At 40.9% G+C, this 15,973-nt stretch overlaps 1 protein-coding gene across 3 annotated transcripts in view; it reads right to left on the bottom strand.

Moving 5' to 3' along the window:
- BCL9 (BCL9 transcription coactivator) overlaps positions 1-1,491 on the bottom strand; it is a 121,595-nt gene extending 120,104 nt beyond the window's left edge. The window contains exon 1 of one of the 3 annotated variants that reach the window (XM_081951271.1): positions 1,374-1,491. The gene's annotated coding sequence lies outside the window, so the exon portion shown is untranslated. The remainder of the gene's footprint in view (positions 1-1,373) is intronic. The other 2 variants (XM_081951274.1, XM_081951277.1) reach the window with 2 other exon arrangements.
- Between the last annotated feature and the right edge of the window lie 14,482 nt (positions 1,492-15,973).

Raw genomic sequence — 15,973 nt, 5'->3', positions numbered from 1 at the left:
AAAGATTCACTGTCTCCTTTTTCCTGGCATCTCTCTCTCTTTCTTTTTTAACATATGTACAATTAGAGAGGCGGGTGAAAAATTCCAATTTCTCCTCCCACCTCATTCTCAGTATTAATCGCCTGGTAAAGTTTCAAAAAGACACAACAGACAAGACAAGAAGCCAACAGGTGGGGGGGGGGAGTGCAATAATAATAATAATAATAATAATAATAATAATAATAATAATAATAATAATAATAATAATAATAATAATAATAATAATAATAATAATAATAATAATAATAATAATAATAAAGCTTGTGTCCTTTATCCAAGCGATGCGCTTGAGCTATATACCCCCTTCCTATTTTTATTAAAGACAGTGAACGCGCTTTCTGAAATGCTTTTAAACGCAGTAGCGAAACGCCGTGACAAGTTGGACCTTCCCGAGAACATCAAAACAAAACCACACCACCACGGAACGATTTTATACGGGTGGGCGTGATCCTTTATTCTTTGAAACGCGCGCACACACAAAAGGGGGAAAGGGGGAAACCGAGGCGCGGGTGGCTGGGATCGCCACCCCTATTGGGAAAAGTTTCGGGCTGCCTCTTCCCTTCCCCGTCCAACCCTCCTTCCCCGCCACGACGCTCCAGGTCGGAGCGCTCCCGCCGCGGGGCAATCGCCCAGCTTTTAAGCAACCGAGGCAAGCAAGAGCAGTAGCCACAGAGGCGGCGGAGCCCGACTGGATTTTGGGTAAAGAAGCCACACGCGGCCAGAATCGAGAGGGCTGTAGCTGGCGGTGAGACCACGGCGGCTAACCCAGCAACCCCGTCCCCTAATGTCTGGACCTGTGTACGCACACACACACACACACACATCGGTGGGGGGTGGGTAACGGGAAAGGGAGAAGCTTTAAGCACGGAAGCTGCGAGGAAGAAGCCTCCTGCTTTTCCGCGCTCCCCCTTTCCCCCCCCCCACAACAGCCCCCCCGCGCCCTTTCTTTTCCTCCTGCTTCGCCCAAAGACGCGGCAAAGGAGGAGGAGGAGGCGGAGAATGGGGCGAGAGAAGCGCAACTGCAAGCCATAAACAGCGCCGAGCCAAAGCTACTTCTAACCACAGACGGAACGAGCGCGCAAGGCAAGGGAGAGGAAAGCCACGCAATCCTGAGCTCCCCTTCCGAGACACTCTGAAAGGACCGGCCGCCTGCGCTAGCCACCCAGCCGGCGCTTTAGAAAGAGTGTGCAACACTCCCCCTCCCGCCCCTCTCTCCGCGCCAAGCTCAGAGAGCTCAAGGCTGCCTGCAAAAGAAACCCAGCTTTGTGCTTGTGTCTCTGTTGTGGCTGCTGCTTCTGTTGCCACCGAAGGAAAAATTGTAGCCTCTCTCTTACCTTTGCCTCTTTCTCTCACACAATCTTTCTCTTTTCCCTCTCCCTCTCTCTCTCCCCCTCTCTCTCAATTTCTCTCTCTCTCTCTCTCTCTCTCTCTCAATTTTTCTCACTCTCCCTCCCTCCGTCTCTCTCTCTCTCTCTTTTTAAATTGTGTGTTATGAGGAGAATTTCTGGAGAATCATTCCGCCAAGGCGAACGAAGGGGGGGGAGGGAAGTGAAGAGAAATAAACAGAAAAGGCAACAGACACCCTTTCCCTCAAGTCCTTTGGTCTCCTGGTACCAGGACACCAGGACAACATCAAAGCGACTTAGGGGGAATACTTTAAGGTCCTATTGTCTGCTCCAGTCTGCTCTCTGTTTTCTTCTGCCTCCCCCTTTTGCTGCCGTAAGACTTGGTATGGCCCATGCATTCATGCCAAGTAGCTTTCACACATGGAAGCTTGTCTCAAGCAATTGCTGACAAGCTACAAACAAGACATTCTCCCTCCTTTCTCCCTCCTCCTTCCCCTTCCTCCTTTCTTCAGAATGCAAACTAAAACTCCGGCGACAGGCAGGCTTGGCCTACACGCTCCCCCCACCCCTTTCTCCTTTATGAGCACACAGATACACATGCTCAGCTCTGCTGCTATACTGGTGGAGTTAAGAGACAGGAAAAAGCCCAGGCTGAGTTGGGGGCAGGGAGAGAGATGTCTGCCTGTGTCCCAGTAATATGGCAGAGAAAGACAGAAGCTACGCGCGCAACATTGCATAGCATTTTTCTTTATTCAGTTGTGATGAGGGAGAGAGATTAAAGAATTAGGGACTGGGGTGAGGATGAGGAAAGCAAACTCTTGCATTGTATTGTGGATATGGAGGAGTAATATTTGCAAAATATGTGTTCCAACATCACTTGAAAGTATGTGTATATATGTGCACATGCTATACATTTTATGTATATATTACATGCTCAGAAAAACAGGTTGAACAGCAGGATAATATGCATTATCCACATTAGCCTTCAGTATTACTGATATCCACAACATTCAGAATTTTCCCTTCAATATCCACAAATATTTTTACATTATGTCTAAGTGCAAATATACATACGATGGATGGCCCTGACTCCATTTACATGTCTTCATAAGAACCGGAAGAGATTTGGTTGCAGTATTAAGAAACAGTGATTTAGAGAAACTGCCCAGTGAACTTTAAGAGACAAAAATAGCTCCGAGCCAGCGTCCCATACATTGATCCTGAAGCTACACATTGTGCAACAGAAGCTCCCATGAAAACTCTCAACTCTTCACATTACAGGAAATCATACGAGAGAAGAAGGTCACTCAAGGTCATGTACAAGACTAGTAGAAAAGGGGCTAAGGTTAGCACACCTTTTATTAGCTGTTTATTGGTGATCACTTCCAAAGAGAGTAAAAGGAAGAAAAATTGTAAAATTTGATTGAAACTAAGCATGCAGAATTCGAATATGATATAATCCAGATCACACCTAATCTGTCTCACAGAACTGTTTTAATTTTTAAAAAATGGGGAGAACCATGCACAGTGTTCCAAGTTCTTTGGAAGAAGATGACAAGTGGATAAAAGTGCAGTAAAATTTATGAAAGGTACTTTCAGAAAAAGGGTTTTATTTAAAATATGCTTCCATAATTGAGCCCTATGGGATTTCTAGGAAAAGGAGAACTAGGAATTATGCACCATGAAATTAAGAACAGTAGTCAATGGTCACACTCATATAGAAGAGAATGTCTACTTCTCAAACATTCATTTGAATCCAAATACAATTTTTGATAGAACTGTAAATATGTTTTCTTAAACCCTCCTTAAACCCAGAACATGATGATATTCAACAAATGATCTTTACTAAAGTTCCATAGATATCACTGCCTGACTGGGGGATAATTCTACATCTTAGAATAAAGACACGTTGGTTAATAATATGAACATGTCATATAATAATAAAGGGCTGGACAACAGAAGAAGATATTGATGTATTTCCATGTCATGTAAAGTTTAGTAAATAGCAATAGATAAAATACTATGACTAATTATTATAGATTGTAAGAGTAATATAAAAACTTTTTCCCCAAAAGTTTTGCCATTAAAAGATACAATAATAATCTGCCACTAGTTTGACTGAACTTTCTGGTGGCCAAAGTTTGTTCATCTGGGAAATTTTAAACCTTTTTAACCTTCTACTTTCCATTCAGCCCCAAGAAAATTCATAAAATTAAAATATCTTTGGTCCTGCCCAAAACCCATGTAAGAAATCTTGCAAACATCCTGAAACACAAGGAGCTGTGGAACTACGCTGTCCTGCATGAGGATAAGGTTTTATGGAGAATTTTACACCCAATGTGGCCAAAATTCTAGATGAAATCTCTTAATATATAAAAGGAGTTTATTAGGAAAAGCGACACACAAGAAAGTAATAATAACAGAATTGCAAATAGAATCTAAACAATGTAATTAAATTAGCTACTTAATGATTCCTTGACTGTGATTTTGCCTATGTTCAGAGTTCATTGCAGAAAGTATAAATCAGTGTTTCTCAACCTTGGCAGTTTGAAGATGTGTGGACTTCAACTCCCAGAATTCCCCAGTCATCTTCAAGCTGCTAAGGTTGAGAAACACTGGCCTAGTTGAAGACAGATCATTTTGTGCTTGAATATTTGTAGATAACGCTTCTCCCTAAACACAATTTTCTCCCTGTTCCTTTTTTTCCTTCCTTTTTCAATTTTACAGAATATCGACAATAAATAGAAGCAAAATATTTTGAGAAGATGACTTATTTATTTGACTTATCAAGGAAAACACTCCACTTATGACATCCTAGGTCTAGAATTTGATTTCCAACAAATCTGGAATCATCTGCTAATTATATCCAACTTTAATAGATTCATTTCATGAAATAATAAGAGTATAAATCAGTTTTGCACATTGTATAAATGGTATAATATTGGATAGATTGTTTTTTGAGAACCAGAAGCAAACATTACATAATTGCCCCCTTGAACATGTTTAGGAGTATTGTTATCTTGTTGGGAACTTCCACTCTTTCTTCTATGACTTTGCCTTATGAAAATCTGCTAATGTCATGCCCACACTACTTTACTACATTAATTAAAAATGTGACTGTTAATGAGCATACACCACTGTACCCATGGCAGTCCAATATTGAAGGATCTGTTCTGGTGATACTCTATATTGTTTTAAAGGCTCAGTTCAAGGTTTTACTCTGGGAAACGTTTAGTGATTTAGAGCTTTTCTTCTTTGAGAGACAGTTTGTTTTTTATAAACCTGCCCAGACAGCCCCATTTGTTCAGATGATTGTCTTCACAGGTATGCATTTCCCTACACCTTTCCAAATCTATTATTTGCTTCTATTCTCTTGACATTTTACAGATAAGTGACACAGATGTTTTAAATTACCTTTTAAGGATTGTTAGTGAGTTTCAAAATACTTTTCTCTTTGACTATTACTTTTAAATGATTCTTTACTTGTAAATGTTTTGTGGTGTGCTACTTGTCAAAAAACTAAATACAATATAGTACAGTATAGTATATAGTCCTCAACTTACAACCACAATTGAGTCCAAAATTTCTGTTGCTGAGACATTTGTTAAGTACGTTTTGTCCATTTTATGACCTTTCTTGCCACAGTTGCTAAGGGAATCACTGCAGTTGTTAAATGAGTAACACGATTTTCCCCATTTACTTTGCTTGTTAGAAGATCACAAAAAGTGATCACATGACCCCTGGACACTATCTATCTTAAATATGAGTCAGTTGCCAAACATCTGAATTTTGATCATATGGCCATAGGGAGGCTACAAAGGTCATAAGTGTGAAAAATGGTCACAAGTACTTTTTTCAGTATCATTGTAACTTCAAACCATCAGTAAATCAACTGTTGTAAGTTGAGTACTGTACAATAAATGCAATTATGTAATATATTGAATTTTCATAAGAAAATGGTGCAATTAGAAATTTTTTATGGTTAGAGTTAGGATGAACCCTAACCCCTAACCCCTAACCTGCAGCGACAAATTTTAGAAAGAGATTAGATGCCATTATATTCCTTTATTGCTAGAACTAGTTCTTGATGCGAGGCCAGAGAAGGCAATACAGTACAGGAATTCAGAACAAAGGAGGGAAATGATGACATATATGTCATAACATGATGCAAATTGCATGATTTACTAGTACAGTAAGATATTGTGAAATGCATACATCATTATATCATTTAGGGAATTACATCATGTTCACTGGTGGGTTCTGGATCCCGTTCCAACCGGTACGGTTGTAATGGGCCCAGCGTCACCCACATGGACATGCGCGGCATGCACACACACATGTGTGTGCATGCCGCTTCGTGCAGAGCTTCGTGCAGGCGCCATATGCACCATGCGTGTGCGTGGAAGTGCCAAAGGTTTAAAGGACAGGTAAGGAGCTTTGGCGGGTGGCCCTCTGGAGCACCGTACAGGAACGGTACCCAGTGCTCTGGGCAGGCTCCGGTACGCCCGTACCAGAGTGTACCGCCTGCAACCCCCCACTGATCAAGTTGCACATATTGTCATTCTAACATCATTGTGCTTATAATAGTTGACACCATTATTCAGATTTAAACCAGGAAAGGTGCTTTAAATCTAGTTTAGGCATAGTCACTCTACCTGTCAGTGGCTCTTTATAGAATGCATACCTTTTCCCAGTCTCATACAGTAGCCACAAAGTCCAAACTGCCTATTTGATTTAAGAAGACATAAAAGAAATACTGACAGTGTGTGTGATCACATGCCACCAAATTGTCACTGTCTCTTTGATGTCTGTTTAACCCAAATCACACCTACCCAAGTAAATGCACAGCTTCCTTAATCTGCAGCTGATAGGTGCAGTGAACACACATGAACCTGACACCCCACCAGTGGTGGGTTTCAAAATATTTTAGAACCTCTTCTGTAGGTGTGGCCTGCTTTGTGGGAGTGGCTTGCCAGCCATGTGACCGGGTGGGAGTGGTTTGCCAGCCCTGTGACTGGGTGGGAGTGGCTTGGCAGTCATGAGACTGGGTGGGCGTGGCCAACTTGTAAAATGTGGTGAAACTCACTTAACAATGCTCTTGCTTAGCAACCAAAATGTTGGCTCCGGAACTCTGGCATTGAAGTGTGCAAGTCTTAAAGCTGTCAAGTTACAAGACCTTTGCACCCCTAACCCTTTAGAAAAAAAACGCCAGACGTGTTCAAGCTTGACAGCTTTAAGACTTGTGGACTTCAACTCCCAGAATTCCTCCTCTCGGTCTTCATCTTGATGATGTGCAGACGGGCAGGGGGAGGGAGCTGGAACCGCTTCTAAACGGCACTGTGGATTTGTGGAATCTCTTCTATAGAAGAGGTTAGAACTGGCAGGAATCCACCCCTGCACCCCACACATCTCATTTTGGGTCCAAACTGCTCCATATCCCATGGCAGAAAAATGAAGCAAAGTAGGGGAGGATTGGGTCTTTAGAGATTGTGCCTTGGAAGTTTGGAGTTCACCTTATTATTTTCTTTGCTTTCTTGCACAATGTTAAGGCTATTTGGAGGCTTTCAATTTTTGAAAGTTATTCACTAGAAAATAGATAAAATATGCCAATATATTTTCAACAGTAATGGTTGCAAATTGTTCCAACAGCACAGAAAATAGGAACCACATTTGACCCTGGGGTCTCAAGATGTTAATTCCTAATATATGTTAATAATTGAGATTATTCTAGTTGTCCTGCATGAACATATGGATTTCCTAGTAATCAGAAATGTAATATATAGAAATGTATATATTATGCTATGCTGTTTGAGAAAATATACGCAGAATAAAAGAATCCAATTACTGTTGTGAATAGACTATTTGGCATATATTTAAGCTTTAACTGAACTGTGATATATTGTTCTTATTATACTCGTTTGAATTTGACCCAACATTTTGCAATCCTTTTCCTCCTTTGCTCCCTGTGCTTATGTGCCTGACAACCAAGAATGGCATTTGATGCATCTGAGGAAAAAGATTCTCATCCATGAAAAATTATGCCATATTCGTACTGTAAAAGCATTTGTTAATTTAAAATGTGGCATTCCTAAGCATGCCAAAATCATATACATCTAACACCTCCCCCTCATATCCTCCTAACCCCAGCACATACTCCATTAGCCATGTTTATACAACACCTCCTCATGATGTTGCTTTTGTTTGATGCCCAGTCCAAGTCATCTTTAGCTGCCAAAACAATGTTTTACTTCCTCTTCCAACAAATATTTATTGTGGAGGCGATTTAAGGCTATTCATCAATGCCTGTTAGAGGTTAGGATCTGCCCAGTCTCTACTGGCTACTTTACATTGTTGTAGGCATGCCTCCTTTCCTCTAATCACTACACCTCCTGTCATCTCTGCATAGAGATTGATTTAAATGGGGAAAGAGCCTGGTTTGGTCAATTGTTATTTCCATTAATGACGAGTGCATCAAAAATTTTAGTGCTTCTGCTGACAAATACTTCTTCTTGGGAATATTTTCTACTGTATTTATTAATTTGGTTGGTACATAAGGGTACAGGTAGTCCTCAATGTATGACCACAATTGAGCCTAAAATTTCTGTTGCTAAGTGAAATATTTGTTAAGTGAGTTTTGCCCCATTTCATGACTTTTTTTTTGCCACGGTTCTTAAGTGAATCACTGCGGTTGACCTTGGGACAACAGCAACAGTCATAAATAGGAACCAACTGCCAAGCATCTGAATTTTGATCACATGACCATGGGGATGCTACAATGGTTGTAACTGTGAAGAATGGTCATAAGTCATATTTTTCAGTCCTGCCGTAACTTTCAATAGTCACGAAATGAACTGTTGTAAGTCGAGGACCACCTGTAATGTTTTCCTGCTCCTACACCATTTTTCCTGCTCCACGTGGACTACTTCTCACTGCTGCCAGCAACTGTAGCACTGCCCTTTCCTTGAAGCACTAAGAGAAAGTCACTCATTATTAATCATGCTTTCAAACTTCACTCTACACTTCTGTTCCATACCTCGAAGCTTTAATGATAGACAGCAAGTATAAATGGTAGATGCAAGTAGATATAGAAAGGAGCTGCAGTAGGAGAATTCTTTTCTGCTTTGCCCTGTGCTTCCCCTATCTGCAAGCTGTCACTGGGATAATTTTGGACATAGGTTTAACTTTCTTCAGAAAGAGAACCAGACCCACGTTCAAAAATAGTCTGAATGGCAAATTATGGATATGGTACATTCCACACTCGTAACGTTTTCATTCAGACATATTGAAAGGTGGCTAAAAATCCTTATTCTCAGGCATCTGCCCACACTTGTCCAACTCCGCATTGAGAACAGCAATTAGCTATTGATTTTCCCATGGGCAATAATGCTTGGTGGGAGGAGAAATAAAGCCAGGGGAATCCACCAATTACTTAGGTTCAATCTGTACGGACAGCACTATTCACTAAGCATAATGATGCTTAGCAGTTGGGCAATGTAATTTATGTCAACATACATTTTTGCCAACTTAAGACTGGAGGAAATGAAGTTAATGTTATCTGGCTGTGCCATAATTTCTTTGAAATTGAAGCTGAGCCTATAAAGTGTATTTGCAGCTTATTTTTTGATGGGGTGTTTTTGGTGGGGATTTCATATATTGGATGTGGGGGTTAGAATGCTGATAATGTTTAGAATTTCAATGCTGGAAATTAGTGGATTTTCAAGAGCTCATTTAATCATGAAGTTCTATGTCTTTATAAGGGAAAATGGCAATACTCCAATTTGGGAATATATAACATGCTCAAAGCGAATACAAGTTTCTGATCCTTAGCTTTTCAAAAAGGTTTTATTTATGTATTTATTTATATTTCAAGTTTCTGGACCACACATCTCCCTCAATGTTTACAAGGAGATATTATGAAATTCATGGAAACATCAGCTGAATTTCTCAGAGTATGTAACAGTTTTCATTCAGGGATGTTAATATGGTTTTATAAACAGGTGCGTATGTTCTTATCTCTGATTTTGTAGAGGAGAAATTGATTAAATACCTTGCCATCTACAGGAGGATATCAGTATTCATATGTCCTGAATCCTGGTTGAGTGTTGATTAAACTAATGAAGCCATGAAACATATTGCTTATTTTAAGCCTCATTCGGAAATGAGCTCCTATTATTAGACAGATCATGCTTACTGCATCATGGCTTAGAATTAAGCAGAAAATTAAGCAGAAAAGCAGAAAAGAAAAAAAAGTCAGTCAGAAGCTTAAACAATTTGGGGTGGTTATATTTTTACCTTTCAACCAGAGGTGGTATTCTGCCAATTTGCACCAGTTTGGGCGAACCGGTAATGGTAGTAGCGCAAGGCGCTGCCCACCCACCCAGACGTCATCACAGATCTTCTGTGCATGCATACTCCTGCTACCGAACCAGTAGTGGAGATAAAAGGTACCATTACTGCTTTCAACGATATATGAAAAATGGAATATAAACAGAACATTACAAAATTCCAGGTGGCATTAAGACTTACATGAGTAGGAAACCTGTATCCGAAGAAGCAATATGAAATGTTTGCAAATAAAAGATATCCAGGGTAAAGAAGAAGCATAATTAGTTATGCTTTGTTAGTAGCCAAGTGACTTGAATTTTAACCAATCTTTTTCACCATAAGCATAGTACGTAAACAAAAAGAATAATGTCATCTGAATTAGACATAACCAATAGATACTAGGTTTAATTATTTTTTTAAAAGAACTTGGAAGATATGATTTTCTGATTTAAACATGCATTACATTTTACTACATTTATCTATAAGGTCCTTTTGAATAACCTATTGATCATTTTATGAGTTTGTAATACTGGGTCACAATGTAATCTTAACTCAATAAAATGATCAAATCCTTCATTCTGACAATCTAGATTCAGGTAAATGGAAAAGAGAGGGAATGCTAGAAAGAGCACCACAGAAATATTTAGAACCACAAGATTAGTCAGACTTTGAATTCCAAAATCCTTAGATGTGTTTGTACAAGAACTGGAATGTCAGGAAAGCTTGCAAAACAACTTAGAAAGAATATTCAAAATGAGCAAATCATATTGTTATGGTTGCTAGGATTACTATATCTAAACATTTTTGGTATAAGGAAATATGTTCTAAATGAAAGAACTATCTATGAAGATTTGTCGAGAATTGTTTGTATGCACACTTATCTCTCTTAACACAACCAGATAAATGATTTTGTAGCCCTATTTGCAGCACTGATGTACTAGAGCAGGGCATTCTATTCACAAGGAAAACATTTCTTCAGTTGGCAGACATTTAATTTACTGAAATTGCTTTCACTTTAAATTCTGGATGCCATCTTACTTCTGGGCAAGTGGTCTATTGGGACTATTAATTTTCAATCATGCTGTCATGTTGTGGCAAAAATGAACAAACAGCACACCCCTTCTTATTTTACACACACACACACACACACACACACACACGGACAGATTTTAAGTTGTGATAGCTAACCAATATAATTTGATTGTTGGTCCAATAAAACAATAGTATTAGCTTCCAGCTTTACACACATTAGACCAAAACTATGACATCTGTTTACATTGCAGGACTAAGACTACATAGGCTGACTTATAGGCAGTCACACATTATGCTAAGCTAGGCTTGGCAGGTTATAGCGTCAGAACACTCTCTCTCTCTCTCTCTCTCCCTCTCTCTCTCTCTCTCTCTCTCTCTCTCTCTCTCTCTCTCTCTCACACACACACACACACACACACACACACACACTCACACTCACACACACACACACACACACACACACACCAATATTCAAGTTAGAGAGCCAGCTTGGTTGGTGGTAAAGTATTGGCCTACAAACCAGGAGACTGTGAATTCTAGTTCTGTTTAAGACATGAAACCCACCTGACTGACTTTGGGCCAGTCATTCTCTTCAACCCAGCTGCCTCACAGAATTGTTGTTTGACTAAAATAAAAGGAAAGAATAGTAGGTATGAGTTGCCTTGAGTTACAAATAACAAAAAGTTGAGATGATAATATCATTCCGGGTCCTTGGAAAGGACTTGATAGCTGGATAAAAATGCTAAATCTAGTCTAGACATCTGGCTGACTGTGAGACCAAACACAATAATAGGTAATAATGGATAATAGTGTGGATAATTGATGTTGCAAGACAGAGAGATAGTAGAATTGAAACAAAGAATTGGAAAAGATCACAAAATATTAAAACCTGAAAAACAAAGTTGAAAGATTATGGCATAAGCTGGCAATGGTGGTCTCAGTGGTTCGTGGTGTACTGGATGCCATACCCCAAAGTCTTGGCTTGCATTAAGGAAATATGCACTTTCACAGAATTTCTATCTGTCAGTTAAAACGGCACATTGCTGGAACCTGCACATGTATTATGCTGATCCATTGTGACATCCTATATTTTTGGGGAGAATTTCATGAAGGTCAACAGAAGCTAATGAATTGGCAGTTGTGATTTCATGTTATTTTATATATAATAATAATAATACTGTAATCCACATCTGCTTATCCCCAAATCCTTGGGAAGGACTTGATAGGTAGACAAAAATGCCAAATCCATCTGAAATAATTGGTTGATGGTGCAACAAAGTGTAATACTTATTAACTTATTTGTTAAATTTATTTGCTGTCTAACTTACCATAGGACTACTCTAGGTGTCCTACAACAATAAAAAGGAAGAAATGATAAGAGTATAATCAGAAGTAAAATAATAGACCAACAAAATGAACAATTACAAAAACCACAAAAGTGCATCAATTTGATTACCAAAAAGATGGGCAGGTGGAGAGTAGAGAGCAAGGTGAGGAGATGGAGTCTGGCATCAATCCAGCAGCCGCCTCCAAGGTGGAACTCCTCCATTTGGTTCCCAGGACAACCAGCAGAACCAGGTGTTCAACCCAGTGGTTGGATTCAAAACTTTTTACTACCGGTTCTGTGGACGTGGCTTGGTGGGCGTGGCATGGTTTGGGGGGGCATGGCAGGAGAAGCATACTGTAAAATCTCCATTCCCACCCCACTCCAGGGCAAGGTTACTGCAAAATCCCCATTTCTTTCTGATCAGCTGGGACTCGGGAGGCAGAGAACGGATGGGCCAGGGCCAGTCAGAGGTGGTATTTACTGGTTCTCTGAACTACTCAAATTTTTGCTACCGGTTCTTTAGAACTGGTCAGAACCTGCTGAATACCATCTCTGGTTCAACCCCTTGCAGAAGGTTAGGAGGGTGGGGGACAGACCTTTCCTTAGAGTAGAAGTGGGAACTATAGCGATTTTATGACTTGTGGACTCCCAGAATTCCAAAGTCAACATCCCCACCCCCATCTTAGAGGGTAAGATGTTCCAAAGGCAGGCACTACAGCAGAAAAGGCTCTTCTGGATCCCAATAGTTGGAATTCTTTGACTTACAGGATCCAACATAGGCCCTCTCTGCTGGCATGAGTAGGACTGGCTTGTCCTGGTAGACAAGCTACAGTTCACTTACAGCATAAATGTAGGGAGTAGAAAGGGGGGACTTGTTATTGGTTTTTATTCTTTCCCCATACCATGTTTTTATTGGTTGTAAGATATCTAGAGTTGCTGTGAGTGAATAGGCAGCTATATAAATTTTCTAAATAAATAAATACAATTGAATTTGAATTTGAATTTATTGAATTTATAGACTGCCCCCTCTCCCCGAGGGGACTCAGGGCGGTGTACAGACAGCAAGCTAAAAACCATGTACAAAATAAATAATCTTAAATACCCCTAAAATCAGATTAAATGTTAAGCTGTACAATAATAAAAATTAAAAAGCAACCTAAAAAGACTACCCCTAAAAATTTAAAATACAGGCTAGAGAGATTAAAACTACGGTTAGGCCAGGCCAGCTAAGTTGAACAGGTGGGTCTTAAGTTTCTTGCGGAAGGAGCGGAGATCGGTGGTTATTCTGATGTCGGGGGGGGAGGTCATTCCAGAGGGTCGGGCCCATCACAGAGAAGGCCCTACTCCTGGGCGTTGCCTGCTGGCACTGCCTAGTGGACGGCACCCGGAGGAGTCCCTCTCTGTGAGAGCGAATCGGCCGCAGGGATGTATGGGGTAGGATGCGATCCCGCAGATACCTAGGTCCTGTGCCATGGAGCGCTTTAAAGATGATAGTCAACACCTTGAAACGCACCTGAAAAGCCACAGGTAGCCAGTGCAGCCCGCGCAGGAGAGGTGTTACATGGGAGTACTTAGTATCTCCCATGATTGCCCGCGCGGCCGCATTCTGGACCAGCTGCAGCCTTCGGGTGCATCTCAAGGGAAGCCCCATGTAGAGAGCATTGCAATAGTCCAGTCGGGACGTCACCAGCGCATGGGTGACTGTGTGAAGGGCGTCCCGGTCCAATAAGGGACGCAATTGGCGCACCAGGCGAACCTGGTGGAACGCCCCCCCTTGCCACGGCTGTCACTTGGTCATCCATTGACAGCCGGGCATCCAGGAGGACGCCCAAATTGCGTGCCCGCTCCACGGGGGCCAGTTGTTCGCCCCCGATGGCCAGTGATGGAACCCACTGGTTGAACCGGGGCGCCGGTAACCACAGCCACTCCGTCTTGGAGGGGTTGAGCTTGAGTCTGTTACTTCCCATCCAGACCCGTACGGCCTCCAGGCACCGGGACATCACTTCGACGGCATCGTTGGGGTGGTTCGGGGTGGAGATGTACAGCTGAGTATCGTCAGCGTACAGATGGTACTCGACCCCAAAACCACGAATGATCTCACCCAGCGGCTTCATATATGTGTTGAACAGGAGAGGCGAGAGGACCGACCCCTGCGGCACCCCACAAGTGAGTGGCCTCAGGGTCGACCTCTGCTCCCCTGCCAGCACATATTGCGTTCGACCGGAGAGGTAGGAGGAGAACCAGCGCAAGATGGTGCCCCTCACCCCCAACCCCTCCAGACGACGCAATAGGATACCATGGTCGATGGTATCAAAAGCAGCCGAGAGGTCTAATAGGACCAAAATGGAGGAGCAACCCCCATCTCTGGCCCTCCAGAGATCATCCACCAATGCGACCAAGGCCGTCTCCGTGCTGTGGCCGGGCCGGAAACCGGACTGGCACGGGTCTAGATAATCAATTTCCTCCAAGTGGCGTGGGAACTGTTGTGCCACCACATTCTCTACAACCTTCGCCAAAAAGCAAAGGTTGGAGACAGGACAATAGTTAGTTAACATAGCTGGGTCCAGGGCAGCCTTCTTGAGTAGGGGCCTCACCACCGCCTCTTTCAAGACGGCCGGCAAGAACCCCTCTCTCAAAGAAGCGTTGACTAACTCCTGGAGCCAGCCTCGTGTGACCTCCCAGGATGCCAGTATAAGCCAGGAGGGACACGGGTCCAATAAACATGTGGTGGCTCGCAGTCGTCCACGCAACCTGTCCATATCATCGGCAGTAACAGAGTCAAACTCCTCCCAGAATGGTCCCTCAAGACTCGCCTCCGGCGTCCCTTCTAGACTACTGAATAAAATACAGCATCACTATTTAACTAAAAATCAAACATATGTTCTTCATTACCAAGATCAAGTTGAATAGCATTATCTACATTTACTGGTGACTGGAAAATTCTTATACACGTTTTGTGCACAAATGAATTTTTTTTTATTTATGCTTAGATGATTACATACTACCAGTATATATCACAGAAAGAAGTATAATATGTTTAACTTTAGAGAGAGAGAGATTAAATATATTTGTATTTAAAACTGCTATGAAGAGTATTGGAAGCCACTTCATGTATTTTTATGTCTTTTTCTATTTTTTCTTGCACTTTTTGCTTTTTGTTTGATTTCTTTTTTTCTTGATTTAAAGTTTTAATTAAAAAATTATGCATATAAAAATAAAATCTTCAAAATAGGATTAAATGTCACACAGAAACTTATAGTTGGGAGGGAAGAGACGGAGAAAGTACAAACCTTCATAATTCCTCTGTTTTTACAAAGTCAAATCATTGAAAGAAAAACTGGTAATCAAGAAACACCCCATGAGTATAGGAATTAATAGTCAAGTAGTACTGAAATGTAATCAATTAACTTCAAGCATCAGTTTCTTAATCTCAGAATATTCATATCACAAAAATAGCAACAAATAAAATACGAATGGATGAGAGTATAATGTTTATTATGCATTCATAAATGGTTTTCAAATTGGTTTAATATTTTGCTCATGTTTTCAAACTTAATATGCCTTTCAGAAAACACCAAAAGAAGTTTTCATTTAAATCAATAATTTATATAGATAACCTTATTTTTTTAAAAAAAACATCAAAGAAAATATGGTACAATTAAAAAACAGAATCAGAAAATATTACACGTGCCTTTATATCACAGGTTAGATGTGTTCATTCAATTATATTACACATGTTTGGGAATAGAAAAGGAGGGTTGCTAAGGATCTAATGCACACATTAAAAACAAAGGATTATGGATTCAGAAGCAGTCATTTTTTTGTGGTCACCTCCATTTTTTAGAACAAGTTAGCCCCCTTGTGCAAGCCGCTACCTGTAACCAACCAACCTACCTACCTACCT

Source organism: Natrix helvetica (assembly GCF_964273705.1).
Source record: "Natrix helvetica genome assembly, chromosome: 4".
Taxonomy (NCBI): Eukaryota; Metazoa; Chordata; class Lepidosauria; order Squamata; family Natricidae; genus Natrix; species Natrix helvetica.
This window is presented reverse-complemented; position numbering and strand designations above follow the sequence as displayed.